This window comes from Microcaecilia unicolor, chromosome 8 (assembly GCF_901765095.1).
Source record: "Microcaecilia unicolor chromosome 8, aMicUni1.1, whole genome shotgun sequence".
Classification (NCBI taxonomy): domain Eukaryota; kingdom Metazoa; phylum Chordata; class Amphibia; order Gymnophiona; family Siphonopidae; genus Microcaecilia; species Microcaecilia unicolor.
This window is the reverse complement of record NC_044038.1, coordinates 4,035,794-4,052,358: the sequence shown is the minus strand read 5'-3', so window position 1 is coordinate 4,052,358 and position 16,565 is coordinate 4,035,794.

Sequence of the window (16,565 nt, the reverse complement as noted above, 5' to 3'; positions counted from 1 at the left end):
TTCTATAGCGCTACAAGGCGTACGCAGCACTGTCTTTAATACAGAGAAAAGTCCCATCGAATTGGAAGGCGCGTTTCCTTGTAAAGTTTGATCATTGTACACAGCTTAAAATTACATCTCGCAGAAACCAGTGTAGTTTAAAATAATAAGGGGGTGATAGATACATCCATCTTTAAAGAGAAAATCACCGGTACATATAGATTCTGGATTGTCTGCAATCATTTCATAGCAAAGGGGACTCCACAAACAGGTACCCTGCATTTTAACTACTCCTCAGAAATGCCTTAAAGCATTCAGAGCTATCAAGATGGTGTGATCTACAAGGTCAAAAGCACTTGATAAATCCAACTGACCACCGAATTTTGACCTTTAATCAGCATGTTCCTTCCTTGGGTAATCAGTGCACCTAAGATATTTTTAAACCCTGATTGAGAGTAATGTAGAAGATCAAACCTAGACACACAATCCTCCAGCTGCAGCGCTACACAACCCTCCGTGATCTTTATTAACAGAGGAATTGAAACCTTTGAGGGGTAGGTATTAAAACTATACTTCCCCCTAATTCCGGGAACAAGCCCCTATTAAAACATAGATTTGAATCAATCTGACAACAGAATGCAGAAGAAGCACTTCTTGTTAAACTATATGGACAAACAGGAGGGTTTTTACATGAATCTAGCCATATTACAAGCTATACTATCAAAGCTGCTCCATCTCCTATCCTAGGATTTATCCAGCAGAGGCCAACCAGGAAGATAGTGTAAAAACTGAGCTGTGTGATCACAGCTGAGGACTGTTAACAGCTGGTTGGGAGTGTTAGTGACTGTTGTATGTAAACCCTTTTGCTGTGAAACCTAAGTGAAGGGGCTTCCCAGCTTGTCACTGTCCTGTGGGTATTTCCATCTCTTACCACGTGCTGGACCTGCAGAGGGTAACACTTTCTCAGATTCCTGAAAGATACTCCGGGGTTTTTCAGGTGTGCAAATTTCCCCTAAAAGAGTATATCAGCTTGTGAATAGTGTGTGTGTTTTTGGATGGGGGGGGGGGGGGGGGGGGGGGTGGAGACCTCACAGTTTTATTCAGCATTATCTAAGGCAACTCTTACAGGTACCAATGAGTGAATTAGCATCTACTGCTCCTAAGATAACGGGATTTCCCAGTCTTACTCAAAAATAAATCAATTAGAGCCTGATATTCATTGCCAGGGACATTCGTTGCTCCCGGCATTGAGTATCCACCAACCCAGAGGTTAATTGGACAATGTCCGATATTCAAACCAAATCAAGTTTTGTATACCGCTCATATCCCCTTTCCAGGGTTTGCTGTGGTTTACATTCTTATATTCAGACTGGTGCCCAGTTAACTTTGCACATAAAGATAGGAAAAGCTTTTGCAGTTACTTAGCTGATTAGCAAACTGAAAATCACCACTAATTGACTTGTTTCCACTCCTCCCTGACTCTACCCCCCAACCTGCCCAAAAACTAGCCAGGTGGGCCGAAGGGATATTCAGCGACACTATTCAGTAAAGTGTCACTGGATAGCCCCACACAAACATATTTAAATCGCTTTGACTATCAACCCCTTAGCCTTGACTTGCCAAATCTCTGCTTTGCATATCTTCAAAACTGAAAACTGGCAACTTGCATTTCAGTAGTTAACCTGATACTGATACTAATCTACTGATCTTCCTGAATATCCAGACGCCATGAAAATAATAGGCAGCACATTCAAAACGAATCAGAGAAAGCATTTTTCATTCTGCAGATAATTATATATATGAAATCTTTTTATTATTATTGCAAGAGCATTTACAGGGAGATGAACTGACACAATATGTAAGATTAACATCACCTGAAGAAGACACATTGAAACCGCATAGGTCTAGGCGATATTTAGAGCTTTACTCTTTGCCGTTAGATCTAAGACGAGAAAGCTCCTATGGTTTATTTCGCTGTATAAGTAATTTGGTTATTCTATTTTGATCTGTGCAAACTGTATTTGTGATTACTTTATTGAATGATTACATATTAGTGTTGTACACCACTTCAGACCCATTTAAGGAATTTAGCAGTGTATTAAATGCAAGATTAGATTAGAAAAATAAACACGGTAGTCCTCAACCCTTCAACTATCTGCTCCAGCAACTCTAACAGGAAGAACAATAAACAAGAGAGAACTGATACTCTTCTAGCTCTCCCTTGAACAAGGAACAGAATCAGAAAGAAGAGCAGAACCTTTCCCACTGAAGCCCTCTCCCTTCCTCCTATCCCCCATCCCCACCTTATATACCAATATGATAGTGAAAACAAGGCCGAAGCCAGATCAACATTCAAACCTGCTGAGAGAGTCCGCCCAAGAGTACTGAGAATGTAGCTTCTGGCTCTTGGTGAAAGGGAGAGGAGGTAAGGGTCCCAGTTAACCAAAAATCTCTGTCTACATTTTGGGATACCTCTCGCCCCTTTAGACTCCAAAACACCCGTTTCTTTCAGCGTACAATTAAACTGGAAGATGCAGCTTTTTCCTAAATAACTTGTAGATGTGAGGGGGGGACGTATCGCTTACTGGTTTATATGTTTTTATTTTCTACTCTCTTGTTAATGGAGAAAAGTCAATCAGAGAGGTTTTAGGTTAGATTTCATTTTAGTTTCTTGTATTTTAATATTTGTACAATGCTGTATATTGCTTTGTATGCTTTTGGAAACTGGGAACATGGGATAGGGAAGGAAGGGAGTTAGTTTTAGAAACAGAGAAACATGACGGTAGATAAGGGTCAAATGGCCCATCCAGTCGGCCCATCCTCAGCAACCACTAACTCTTCCTTTGCTAAGGGATCCCACATGCCTGTCCTACGCGTTTTTAAATTCTGACACAGTCCTCGTCTCCAAGACCTCCACCGGGAGGCCATTTTCCTGAAAGAAAAGTCTCTAACCCACTATTAGCCACCACTGATTCTTGGGATAGAACATTTTAATAAACTTGAAACTTGATTCTTCTAGGTATGTGTGACCGGGGTTGGCCGTTATCAGAGATAGAATATTGGGCTAGTTAGACCTTTAGTCTGACCCAGTATCACAAATCTTATGTCCTTATATCAATGTTATAAAACCAACCTTGATAAATGAGCCCTCGTGAAAAACATGTAAAACCTCTTTTTCACAGTGGAGACCTTAGGACATCTCTTTTAATTCGGCTGATCTTCACAATGTGTGTTCTCTCACACGGTTGTCTCGCAGTGAAGAATTGAGAGCATCTCTTTTTATACTCTGATCTCCGGAATATCTGTTCTCTCGTGTGGAGAACTGAGGACATTTCTTTTCCATTTTCTAATCTCCAGAATATGGTTTCTCTCACTGTGGAGAATTTTAATATATGTCTGTTTTCATTCTCTGATCTCCAGAATATGTGTTCATATATTGCATACAGTTACTTTCTCTGGTGGGCTCAGAATCTAAGTTTGTGTACCCGGGGAATGGAGAGTTAAGTGACTTATGCAGGTCACGAGAAACTGCAGTGAGAATTGAACCTGCTCCCCCCCCCCCCCCCCCCCCCCCCCCCCCTCCGGTTCTCAGCCCACTACTTAGCTCCCATTAACCTCTGGATTCTCTATATAGCGTGACTTAAGTTGTATACACAAATCTGGTTTAGATGGCTTCCTAAAGGACAAGTCCATAGACCATTATTAAAATGGACGGGGAAAATCCACTGCTTATTTCTAGGATAAGCAGCATAAAATGTATTGTACTATTTTGGGATCTTGCCATGTACTTGCGACCTGTTGGAAACAGGATACTGGGGTTGATGGATCTTTGGTCTGTCCCAGTATGGCAACACTTGCTACTCTTTGGGGTTCTCAATGGAATGTGGTTACACTTTGAAGTTCTGCATGGAATCTTGTTATTCTTTAGAATTCTAGAATCTTGCTACTCTTTGGGGTTCTACATGGAATGTTGCTACTGTTTGGGTTTCTGCATGGAATCTTGGTTCTCTTTGAGGTTCTGGAATGTTGCTACTCTTTGGGTTTCTGCCAGGTATTTGTGACCTGGATTGGCCACTGTTGGAAACAGGATACTGGACTTGATGGACCTTCGGTCTGTCCCAGTATGGCAACACTTATGTACTTACTAGTAAAAAAGCCCCGTTTCTGATGCAAATGAAATGGGGGCTAGCAAGGTTTTCTTCTGTGTGCATGTGGGAGTGTGTGTGTCCCTGCCCTCTGCCCTCTCTCCCTTCCCCTGTGCTGTCTGTCCCCTCCCCCCTCGGAGTCGAGTCCTTCAGTGTTAAGTTTCCTGCTGTGCTGTGTTTGTGTTACAGAGATAGTGAGGGCTTCTGGCCTCTCTCCCCTCCCCCCTCTGAGTCCTTCACTGTTACAGAGAGAGCGATTTGATTTCGTGCTTTGCTGTGTTTTCCTTCACTGTTTGTGTTACAGAGAGAGCGAGGGTGGGGCAGACACTCATGGGGAAACCGGTTATCTCTCCCCCTTCACACTTCCGGCTGGAGGCTTCATTTAGAACGTTGGTGGTGCCTTTTATACATAGAGATGTGCTTGGGATTCTGAATGGAATCTTGCTACTCTTTGAGGTTCTAAATGGAATGTGCTTACACTTTGAAGTTCTGCATGGAATCTTGTTATTCTTTAGAATTCTAGAATCTTGCTACTCTTTGGGGTTCTACATGGAATGTTGCTACTGTTTGGGTTTCTGCATGGAATCTTGGTTCTTTTTGAGGTTCTGGAATGTTGCTACTCTTTGGGTTTCTGCCAGGTATTTGTGACCTGGATTGGCCACTGTTGGAAACAGGATACTGGACTTGATGGACCTTCGGTCTGTCCCAGTATGGCAATACTTATGTACTTAACTTAATTAGTTAACAAGCCAATCAATGCCAATAACTGCCACTTAAGCAATTATTGACACTAATTGGCATTAATTAGAATTTACATGCACAACTGTCTTAGCGTATTCTGCAACTAACCAAAATCCAGCAGACTGCACCACCAGAGCAGTGCCAGCGTCCTGTCTAATGGAAACCAAGTGGTTATCAGGACCAAAATTTATTCTAAAACCTGACCACATGTCTCCAGTGATGGAGAACTCTTTTGAACTTATAGACCCTGACTCTGACGCCCGTCCTGAGATGACCATTCTTGCCACCAATATTACATAAGTACATAAGTAATGCTATACTGGGAAAAGACCAAGGGTCCATCGAGCCCAGCGTCCTGTCCACGACAGCGGCCAATCCAGGCCAAGGGCACCTGGCAAGCTTCATCAACCAGCTGATGAAAAATGGACACCAATCACCAAAGTGCCATCAAAGATTCAGAACTGCAGATCATCAATGACATGGGACATCACCACCTGGGAACTTTGACGCAAGACTTCCCTGGAAGATAAGGAACTTCTTCAGCACAGCCATCACTGAGCCAGTGATCTACATCACAAAGGGATGAGGACATTGTGGACCATTGTCCACTCCAGAGACTCAAAGACTTTTCTCTCTCTTTTGTATTGTTTTTTTGTGTTGTCTGTCTCTCATTTCAGCTCCTGCGAAACTGCAAGAGAGAAGTTGTCAGAGCAACAATGAACCAGAGAACAGCAAGATGTTGCCAAGTTTAAGATCCAGAAATTAATGGACTTTTGCATGTTTATAATGTTTATAGTTTGATGAGTTAAATAGTGGTATCTACCAATGGAGAAGAAGGGGTCCCTGAGAAGAATGAGGATTAATTGGCATATAGCACAGTTCCTGAACTGATGGAAAACCGAATAATTAAACACCTCCTTCAAAAACGAATTAAAAGTATCTCAAGGTGACATATATTTAAGACAAGGAAAGTTGAATATTCCCAAATTCAGAAACTTAGCCTCATATTCCAAGTTTTCAATCTTCCGAAGTAAGAAGGGGGTCTTGCAATAACTGGTTTTGAATTTCTGTGGTCTTCAAAATAGATACTTCCATTTCTTCTCTTGGTTATTAAACCTTGTTTCCAAAAGTTTAAACTGAGAGATAACTCCCGAGGTAGTCAAGAGTACAGCCATGCTAAGTTTATGCGAATTCTCCACTGCAGACCAAATTGACTTCAGCGTAATAACAGGTGGTCTGACAAGTGGCTGCAACACTCCAGGATCTAAAATCGGAGCAAGTAGTAAGTCCAAGACCTCACCTTGCTTATTGGGCCGTTCTTCCCATGCAACAAATGACAGCTGCTGAAATCATTGGTCCATCCTCCAGGGTGGCCATTGTTTCACAGATGGAAGTTGCCTCCTCAGAGACACAGACCTCCTCACAGTAGCAGGGATTGTCATTGTTTCAGCTTCCAAGCACCCCTTTGGACCTGGAGGAGTAGCTGGAGATCTTGGTCTGACTGTCAAATCGTCCTTCATGCCAGGGCTCTTCTCTTCCTTGGAAAGAGCAGATACACCTGAAGCTGGAGTGGGCTCTGTCTATGTTGTAATTAGAGTCTGTTTAACCTTTTGGATATCCCAGTTTTGGGGGGAGAGGTCCCTTTCCTTGCCCTTCCATTTCGGCATCAGAAAATTGTTACCAAAGGTCAGAATAGAAACAATCAGTCAGAGCTCTCTCAAAGACACCCTACCAAAGTGCCATCATGGTCACACACCCCTTTACCCATCCAAAACTGAAAACCAAAAGCACATCTCTAACACTATAGTTGACGGGGATGATGACCATTGACTCTCTGGTCTTACAAAGAAGAACGCCACCTTAGGGTCCAGTCTCTGTATTCACCAAAATTGGACTCTTCACCAAAAAACATTAAAATTACTCTTCATGGGACACATAAAGACAGAAATGTATGTGTTTAACGTGGCTAAAAGCATGTTGATGCATGTAACAAAAGTGTGTATGCAGTGTAACAATGCATGGACTTTCACACACTAGGAAAAATGCATGAAACCCAGGCAGAAGTACTGTCTTGTTTTTGAAAGGCTGTTATTCTAATATTTAGAATAACAGTGCGGCAGGTGGTTGGGAGGAGGGGGTAGTGATGGGCAGACTTATACGGTCTGTGCCAGAGCCGGTGGTGGGAGGCGGGGCTGGTGGTTGGGAGGCGGAGATAGTGCTGGGCAGACTTATATGGTCTGTGCCCTGAAAAAGACAGGTACAAATTGTTGGATTATTTGTAGTAAATAATTAGCAGATCTTAGTACACACAGCTTCAGCTTTAGAAATGTTAATTTCTTTCTTCATCTCTCTCTCATTCACCCCTGAATAATTCACTGCTGAGTCACTTTAAAGTTGAAGTAACAAAACATCTGTTTACTCACAGTTTGTAGTTAGATTATAATCAGACAGGCTTATATATACATATTACTATACATTTGTATTATCAGCTCCTTCCATGTGCTTAGATGGTAATGGATGTTCACACCACCATAGATCCTCTCAGGTTAGGAGAGATCATGAGCTCCATGTGCTCCATGTGCTGCATGTGCTGTGTCTAACCCCCACAGGAAGTTGCATAGCTGTGTGACCTCTCTAAGTAATTCACATCAGAGGTCACAGAGTAATCACAGAGAAATAATAGGTGACAGGCAATGCATGTTAAAATACAATACATTCCAACAAACCCCTTCTCATGCATAACTGTCATGCAATTATTTATTCATACAAAGTCCAAGCTTTATACGCAGATTCACAAAATGTTCTCTGGGTAACGGTTTGGTCATGATGTCAGCTGTCATCTCACTGGTGTGACAATAGTGTAGACTGATGACCCCTTCTTTCGCCAACTCTCGCACGTTGTGGTATTTCGTTGCGATGTGCTTGGTGCGTGACTGAACCTTGTCATTCTGTGACAGTCGGATGCAGCTCTGATTATCTTCCATTATCTGGATTGGTCTCTGTTCAGCTATTCCAAAATCCAGCAAAAGTTTTTCAATCCACATCAGTTCTCTGCACGCTTCCGATACGGCCACATATTCAGCTTCTGTAGAAGACAAACTCACAATACTTTGTTTATGACTGGCCCATGAAATTTGTACATTTCCATACATAAACACATATCCACTTGTGGATTTATAATCAGAATGATCCCCTGCCCAATCTGAATCACAGTAACATATTAGTTTTGGATTACTATTGGCTGAAATCTTTAATTTACAATCAATGGTACCCTTTAAATACCTTACCATCCTTTTAACTGCAGTCCAATCTGATTTGGTAGGTGAGCTGACCCTTCTGCTCAAAATTCCTACTGCATTTGCTATATCAGCCCTGTACGTGGTAGCTAGATATAAAAGCTTACCTATGGCTGATCTATATTGGATGTTATCTGGTAAAGGTTCTCTTACTGTTTCATCCTTCAGAAAATCAGTGATCATGGGAGTGCTTACAACTTGGGCATCTTGCATACCTAAACTTTCAATAAGCTCATTTATTTTCTGCTTCTGGCTTAGAAGATAAGAACCATCATTTTGTTTCTCAATTTCTATACCAAGATAGTATGACACATTACCAAGTTCTTTTATCTCAACATTGTGGTTTAAACACTTTACAATGTCCTTGTACTCTTGCTCACTTTCGCTTGCAATGAGCAGATCATCAACAAAAGCTAAAATGTATGCATATTGTCCATTTGTGCACCTAGTGTACAAACATTTATCTGCTTCACCTTGCTTAAATCCTAAATTTGTCAATATTTCATGCAATTTTTCATTCCAACATTTTGCACTTTGCTTTAATCCATAAAGACCTTTGTTTAATTTACACACTAGCTGTCTTTGTTTTGTATTTATGAAACCTGTTGGTTGTTCCATGTACAAGTCTTCAGTTATATCTCCGTGAAGAAACGCTGTTTTCACATCAATGTGTTTGACTTGCATGCCTTTTGAGACTGCAATGCTCAGAAGTGTTCTTATTGTCGTGTGTTTCACTACAGGTGCAAACACTTCATCAAAATCTTCTCCATATTTTTGAAGATATCCCTTTGCCACTAATCTGGCTTTATACCTTTCCACTTTTCCTTGTGCATTCCTTTTTAACTTGAATACCCATTTGCATCCTATAGCTTTCTTGCCAGGAGGTAATTTTGTAAGAATCCAAGTATTATTTTTATCCAATGCATCAATTTCTTCTTGTGCAGCTTTATGCCATTCAGCAGCTTCTTCTGCTGGCATTTTCTCAATCTCATCCCATGTTAAGGGCTCTTGAGCTTCTGCTGACTTAGTTAGGTAAGACAGTCTTGGGGGTGGAACACCTTTGTTTTCCCTGGATGAGCGTCTGACAACAGGTTGGTCTGACCTTTCTGCATCCTCTATATCTGAGAGTCCTTCTCCAATTGATTCCCCTTCTCCAACTGTACTGTCTTCTTCAATGATCCTTTCTGTGTCTGCTTCCTCTGCCTGTTCCTCGTTAGATACAGATGAGTTGCTTTCAGACATCTGCCTTGGTATGGCATTTATATACACTGGCATGTCTATTATTGTTCTAGTTTCATATTCTGGATGATAAGGCTCATCTGGGATAATCCAGCCTTTATCAACCCTTTTGTTTTCATCAAAATATGTAACATGTCTTATGCCAACAATGCCAGTTTTCAGATTCAAAATTCTATATCCTTTGTGTCCTGGAGTATAGCCAACTAAAATGCCCCTTTCTGTTGTGGAATCCAGCTTATGCCTTCTTTGCTTTGGTACATGAGCATATGCTGTACTTCCAAATGTTCTTATGTGTGACAGGTTTGGCTTCCTACCATGCCATGTCTCATGTGGTGTGCGCTCAGCGCCTTTAGTTGGCATTCTGTTTTGTAGGTACACTGCTGTGAGAATGGTTTCCCCCCATAGTCTTTTAGGGAGATTGCTATCTGACAGCATACATCTGGTCATTTCCACAAGTGACCTAAATTTTCTCTCTGCAACAGAATTTTGTTCTGGTGTATAAGCTACTGTTGTGATATGCTGAATGCCTTCTTGTTCTAGAAATGTGCGCATGCTTTGTGAAGTGAACTCACCACCATTGTCGGTCTGAAGAACCTTTGGTTTTCTTTCAAATTTATTGCTCACCATGGCTACGTATTTCTTCAGCATGTCTGTGACTTGACTTTTCTCTTTCAGCAAATAGGCCACACAATATCTAGAGAAATCATCCAAGAATATTAGCACAAATCTGTTATTTCCCAATGATGGGATATTAAACGGTCCACATAAGTCACTGTGTATTAAGTCCAGCACTTTATTACTCCTATTTCCTGTGTATGCAGGAAATGAGGGTCTCACACCTTTTTGAGTAACACAGTCTATGCATTTCTCCATTTTACCAGCATCTGCACTTATCTGAATGCCGGTGGCCAGTTGCTTACTGTAAAGATCCTGGATCACCTTAAAATCACGATGTCCCAGGCGGCGGTGCCAGATTTCCGGACTACATTTACCATCATTCTTCCTTACTTGCGCCATATGTGAGGCTTCACCTGAAATGTTCAGCTTATAAACATCATTATGCATAAAAGCTTCAGCATACACTTCATCATTTTTAGAGATTGTGCACTTACTGTTTTCAAAATGAATCGCAAATCCCTTCTTATCTAATGTAGATACACTAAGCATATTGCAAACTGCTTGGGGAATATACAAGACATCACTTACAGGAATTTCTTTAACTTCATTAGACACTTTGCATTTTAAGAATCCAATACCTTTTGCTTGGATCTTAGCAGTCCCTGCGTTTGCAGTTTTAAGAATACCTTCCTCTGGACACATTTCCTGAAAGAAATCCTTACAATTGGTTAAATGGCATGTGCTCCCCGAATCCAAAATCCAAGTACTTTCATTTGAATTATTATTTACCATAGTCAAAGATTTTTCTGCCATTAGAAAGCCCTTGTGTTTATCTTTGTCCTTCATACATTTCCTGGTTTGAAAATTCTTTAGTTCCATTGGCTTAGGTGAGCTAGAGGGAGTGTTTTGTGTTTCCTTACACCATTTAGATACATGTCCCTCCTTTCCACATGAGTAGCAAATCAGCTTGCCCTTGGGTGGAGTTTTCCCATAGCTCCGCCTTCCTCTGTTCTTTGCCAAGAAATTTGTTTCATTTCTCTCTGACTTGCTTTGAGAACACATCTCCTCAGAATCATTTATTATGCATTCCTGCCTTAGTTTTGATGTTGTCTGTTCAAAAGATTGCCCTTCAATGGCCTCATTTACAGACCTAAAAACATCAAACTTCTTTGATAGTGAGGTAAAAAGAAATGCTCTTTTCAATGCATCACACATGGGAATTCCAGAAAGTTCTAGCTTTTGAAATGAAGACATAAGATGCATAATGTGATCATTACATTTACTTTTATCCCTTAATTTGGTTTCATTCAACTCTGCCAACCAAATTGGTTGCTGCTTTGCATATGTAGTTGCATACATAGTTCTCAGTTTACATAAAATGTCCTTTGGTGTATCTTTTCCCTCCACTAATATGGCTTGTTTCTCTGAGAGAGCTTCCAAAAGCATGCACTTCACATAATAGTTTGCATTGTCCCATTCAGCCATATTTTCAGCTGTTCTGTCTTGGTCTAAGCATATATTTAATCTTTTTGCTCGAAGGAGACATATGAATCTTAATTCCCACTGCCGATAATTAAACTCAGTTAATTTAGGCACCTTGAGAGAATAGAACAATGGTGAATTTCTTCCCTCAGCCATTTTCTTAGCCTTCTGTCTGCTGTGTGGGGGGAGAGAGAGACAGACTGAATCTTTCCTTTAAAACTTAAGAGAAAAATGTGGCCTTTTTTCTGCCTGGTAATATTTCTCTTCTTTTTCAATTCCTGAGCCCTGGGCCCATAACCCTTTTGTTGGATTATTTGTAGTAAATAATTAGCAGATCTTAGTACACACAGCTTCAGCTTTAGAAATGTTAATTTCTTTCTTCATCTCTCTCTCATTCACCCCTGAATAATTCACTGCTGAGTCACTTTAAAGTTGAAGTAACAAAACATCTGTTTACTCACAGTTTGTAGTTAGATTATAATCAGACAGGCTTATATATACATATTACTATACATTTGTATTATCAGCTCCTTCCATGTGCTTAGATGGTAATGGATGTTCACACCACCATAGATCCTCTCAGGTTAGGAGAGATCATGAGCTCCATGTGCTCCATGTGCTGCATGTGCTGTGTCTAACCCCCACAGGAAGTTGCATAGCTGTGTGACCTCTCTAAGTAATTCACATCAGAGGTCACAGAGTAATCACAGAGAAATAATAGGTGACAGGCAATGCATGTTAAAATACAATACATTCCAACACAAATCAAGGTAAGGTATACACAAAAAATGGCACATGTGAGTTTATCTTGTTGGGCAGACTGGGTGGGCCGTGCAGGTCTTTTTCTGCCGTCATCTACTATGTTACTATGTATATTCTAATATTTAACAAAGGAGAAAAACGCCTCTCTCCCTCTTTCACCTAGAAGTACCCAGACATATACTCCCTGCCTACTATTCCTGCCTGACTTATGTTCTCTGATTATTTGGGGTTAATGGCTTCTTCAAACACAGTTCTGACACTTTTCAAATTCCAGAAGCAGAGCCAGCAGAAATGTTCTGCACCAACCCCTCCCTTTCAGGGAAAAAGAGATCAGGGGTGAGCCCAGAGTAGACAGTACTAGCACTACTGCATTTAATTTCTATAGCGCTACTAGATGTACGCAGCACTGTACACTAAACACGTATGAGACAGTCCCTGCTCAACAGAGTTTTCAATCTAGTCAGGACAGACAAACAGGACAAATAGGGGATTAGAGAGTTGCATTTATCATGGGAAGGATTAAAAGCAACGTAGGTTCTGAACAGGTGACCACTACTCAATTCCTCTATCCTTGTTCCTTCTCACCCAGCACTTTCCTCGCCCTTAATTGTCTTGTTTGTCTGTATTTTTAGATTGTAAGCTCTATTGAGCAGGGACTGTCTCTCTGTGTCAGGAGTTCAGCGCTGCGTGTGTCTGGTAGCGCTATACAAATGTTAATAATAATAATAATAAAGAGTTAAAAGCAGCCAATGTACTTTGATCCAATACTGTAAGCAAAGCATATCAAGCAAAATGTACGCAAGTAGGGAAGAGTGCACGCAACACTCTGGAAATGTGCACACAGACATGCACAAACTGCAGGAATCAATATTTTGTGCACCAATGTTTTCAGCACCTCAGAGAGTTGTACACTGGACATTTCACACATGCGTGTGTCTGGCATGATATTCCGTGCATAAAGATGTCTTTAAAATGTTTGTGATCAAGCACTTTGCCCTTCATTTCACAGCTGTGTTACCTCCCCCTCCACCCTGATCCCCCTTCACTAAAAGAAAAACAAAGACGTTGTGGCTAGTTCATGCTGACTTAAGCAACAAATGGCATTGATGCTAATCACAGAAACGGGATCTAACCTTTGACTTCATGAAAGAAGCCTTTTGTTCATGTGCACCTTTTTTTTGCACTGGGGTTTATTCCCTAATGCCTACATTATGGTTGGCTTTAAATGAGCAGTGCACTGCCCAGCCCAGCCACAATAGTGCACAAACATTTGTTACTTTTACTTTCACCAACGTAAAAAGTTCACCAATTTTTACTGCTTTTACTCAGCTACACCTGATGCTTGCAGTTAAAACTAAAAAGCAGAAGCGAGACATAAATGACAATTCCTCAATAAACCAAATGAAACAGCAGGACCTGGAACAGGATTTTGTTATTGCAAACCTTGTCACGCAAACAATGGATCATCTCATCTTAAATTTTCCTGTTCAGTGAATATAACCTACAAAAACAGTGGAGTTGCCTGTGTTTGTGCAACTCACTAGTGGCCCTACCATTAGGCCACCTGAGGCGGGGGCCTCAGGTAGCACGCTTTTGCAGCAGCATCCATCCCCAAGCCCGCTGCGCTCTGGGATCGCCCCCCTTCCTTCACCGAATGTACCTTCTTTTCTTGCTTTCCAAAAGTCAGGGTGGCAGTAGTTCCCATATGCTGCCCTGCTGCTGACCCCTTCTCTCTTATGGTCCACCTCTCTGATGTAATTCCTGTTTCTTCTGAGGCGGGATGGGCCACAGTAGAGAGAAGAGGCTGAGGCTGGCGGCAGGCCAGTGCAGGGCCGCCAAGAGACTAGGCCAGGCCTGGGGCAAGGCCGCCCCGCCTCCGTCCCCCGTCTCTCCCCCTGCCGCCCCCGTCACTCCCCCCACCGCTGCAGTCCGTAGTCTCACCTGCCTGCCTCCACGGCTCCGGGCCCCCTGCATTCAAGGCGGCAGTCGCAGATCACCTCTCTTCTGGCCTTCCCTCCCTGTGTCCCGTTGTCGTCTGATGTAACTTCCGGTTTCCGCGAGGGTGGGACACAGGGAGGGAAGGCCCGAAGGGAGGTGATCTGTGACTGCCACTTCAAATGCAGGGGGCCCGGAGCCAAGGAGGCAGGCAGGTGAGACCGGGAACTGCAGTGCTGGCGGCCTGACCCTGGCGCCGGGCCCGGGGAATTTTGGCCCCCTTTCGGTGGCCCTGGGGCAGCGTATGAGAACCACTGCCATCCCAACTTTTGGAAAGCCAGAAAAGAAGGTAAATTCAGGGAAGGAAGGAAGGGGGGAGATGTCAGACTGTGGGGGGTGGGGAGAGCGGAGCCAGGGGTGGTACGGAGTGGAGCCTGGGTGGCAGACTATCTTGGGCTGCCCTTGGTTCAGCTGGTTACTGGTCTCCAGCCAAATGTTGTTGGGTCACTTTGAAGCGGCGATGAAGCTGAAGCTGGTAGCAATTCTTGGTGAACAGACACAACAGACGGCTGGTTATCCAATGGAAAATGTTACATTGAGGTGACTGTCACTGAATTCAGAAGAGTCTTTAGAGAGGAACCCGGATTTTATATAGCCGATTTATGCGCACAACTTAATTGATTAATAAGCCAATCAGTGACAATAATTAGCTGCTAACAAACAATTATTGGTGTTCACTGCCATTAATCGTTGTTACATGCACATTGTATTATGTACTGTTGTGTGCGGAACTCCTATAGTACGTAATTCCAAGAGGGATGGATGGGGCATTTCAGGGGGGGGGGGGCATTCCCAGAAGTTCCTGGTGGAAAAGTCTGTAGTCTGTTATTAAGGCGGACATGGAGAAACCACTGCTTGCCCTGGGATTGTCGTTATGGAATGTTGCTACTCTGAGATTCTGCATGGAATCTTGTCACTCTTTAGGATTCCAAAATCTTGCTATTCTTTGGGGCACTACATGGAATGTTGCTACTCTGAGATTCTGCATGGAATCTTGTCACTCTTTAGGATTCCAAAATCTTGCTATTCTTTGGGGCGCTACATGGAATGTTGCTACTCTGTGATTCTGCTTGGAATCTTGTCACTCTTTAGGATTCCAGAATCTTGCTATTCTGGACAGTGGCGTACCAAGGGGGGGTGGTCCGCCCCGGGTGCACGCTGCTGGGGGGTGCCACGGCGCGTACCTGCTCCTCCGAGTTTGCTAAACTTTGTTCGTTTGCTGCAGCTCCCTCTGCCCCGGACAGGTTACTTCCTGTTCCAGGGCAGAGGGAGCTGCAGCGAACGAACGAAGTTTAGCGAACTCGGAGGAGCAGGCGCGTGCCGTGGCACCCCCCCAGTGGCGTGCACCCGGGGGGGTGTCATCTAGCGGGGGGGGGGGGGGGGCGGCACATCGGTGCTCCGCCCCGGGTGCCATGCAGGCCTGGAACGCCACTGATTCCGGAATCTTGCTATTCTTTGGGGTTCTACATGGAATGTTGCTACTGTTTGGGTTTCTGTCAGGTACTTTGTGAGCTGGCTTTTAGCCACTATTTGGGAAACAGGTTACTGGGCTACTCTTAAGTTCTTATGAAGACTGGAGGGTGAGAAAAAGAGAGAAGGAATGTAATCTAGTTCTGGATGGACAGAGGCAGACTAGAAAAATAAAGACAAAAAGATGAAAGGAACCATCATAGTTAGAAAGAGATGTGGATGAAGTAGGGAGGAAAGAGAAGACACCCTGGGTCAGGATTAAGGAAAAAACTAGAGGAAAGTAGTAAAAAAAAAAAAAAGAGAGAGACAAGAATAAACCAGATTAGAAAAATATAGAGACAAGAATGGATTTTTTTTAGTTTATAATTTTAATGTTATTTTTTAGGGTATGTGTTGTCTGCACGTTTCCAGTTTGTATTCCCTGATCCTGTATTGGCTGAGATGCAGTATTTCTGCTATAATTTGTTTGTTCTCTTCCCTCAATGTTTGCAGTATTACGTTTCCACTGATAACGTTGCTGCTGTGGGTTGTTTAACCCGTCTCACGATTCTTAGGAACACTCGGAGGCATTATTTGCCAACACTATATAAACAGAGTAGATGATGGCAGAGAAAGACCTGTACGGTCCATCCAGTCTGGATGGCTGAGATTAATCTCGGGGTCACTTCTTTTCTCAGCTCAGGTGGAAGTGCTGTGAAAAGTGAAATCTGACCTGGGGGGGGGGGGGGCGGGGGTAGAGGGTGCTGCTGCTGCTTTCTCCTCCCCTTCTGAGACTGCCGTCTGTGCTGAGTGTCGCTCGCGATCACCTTGTTCTGTCTGGCGCGCAGGCGCAACGCTG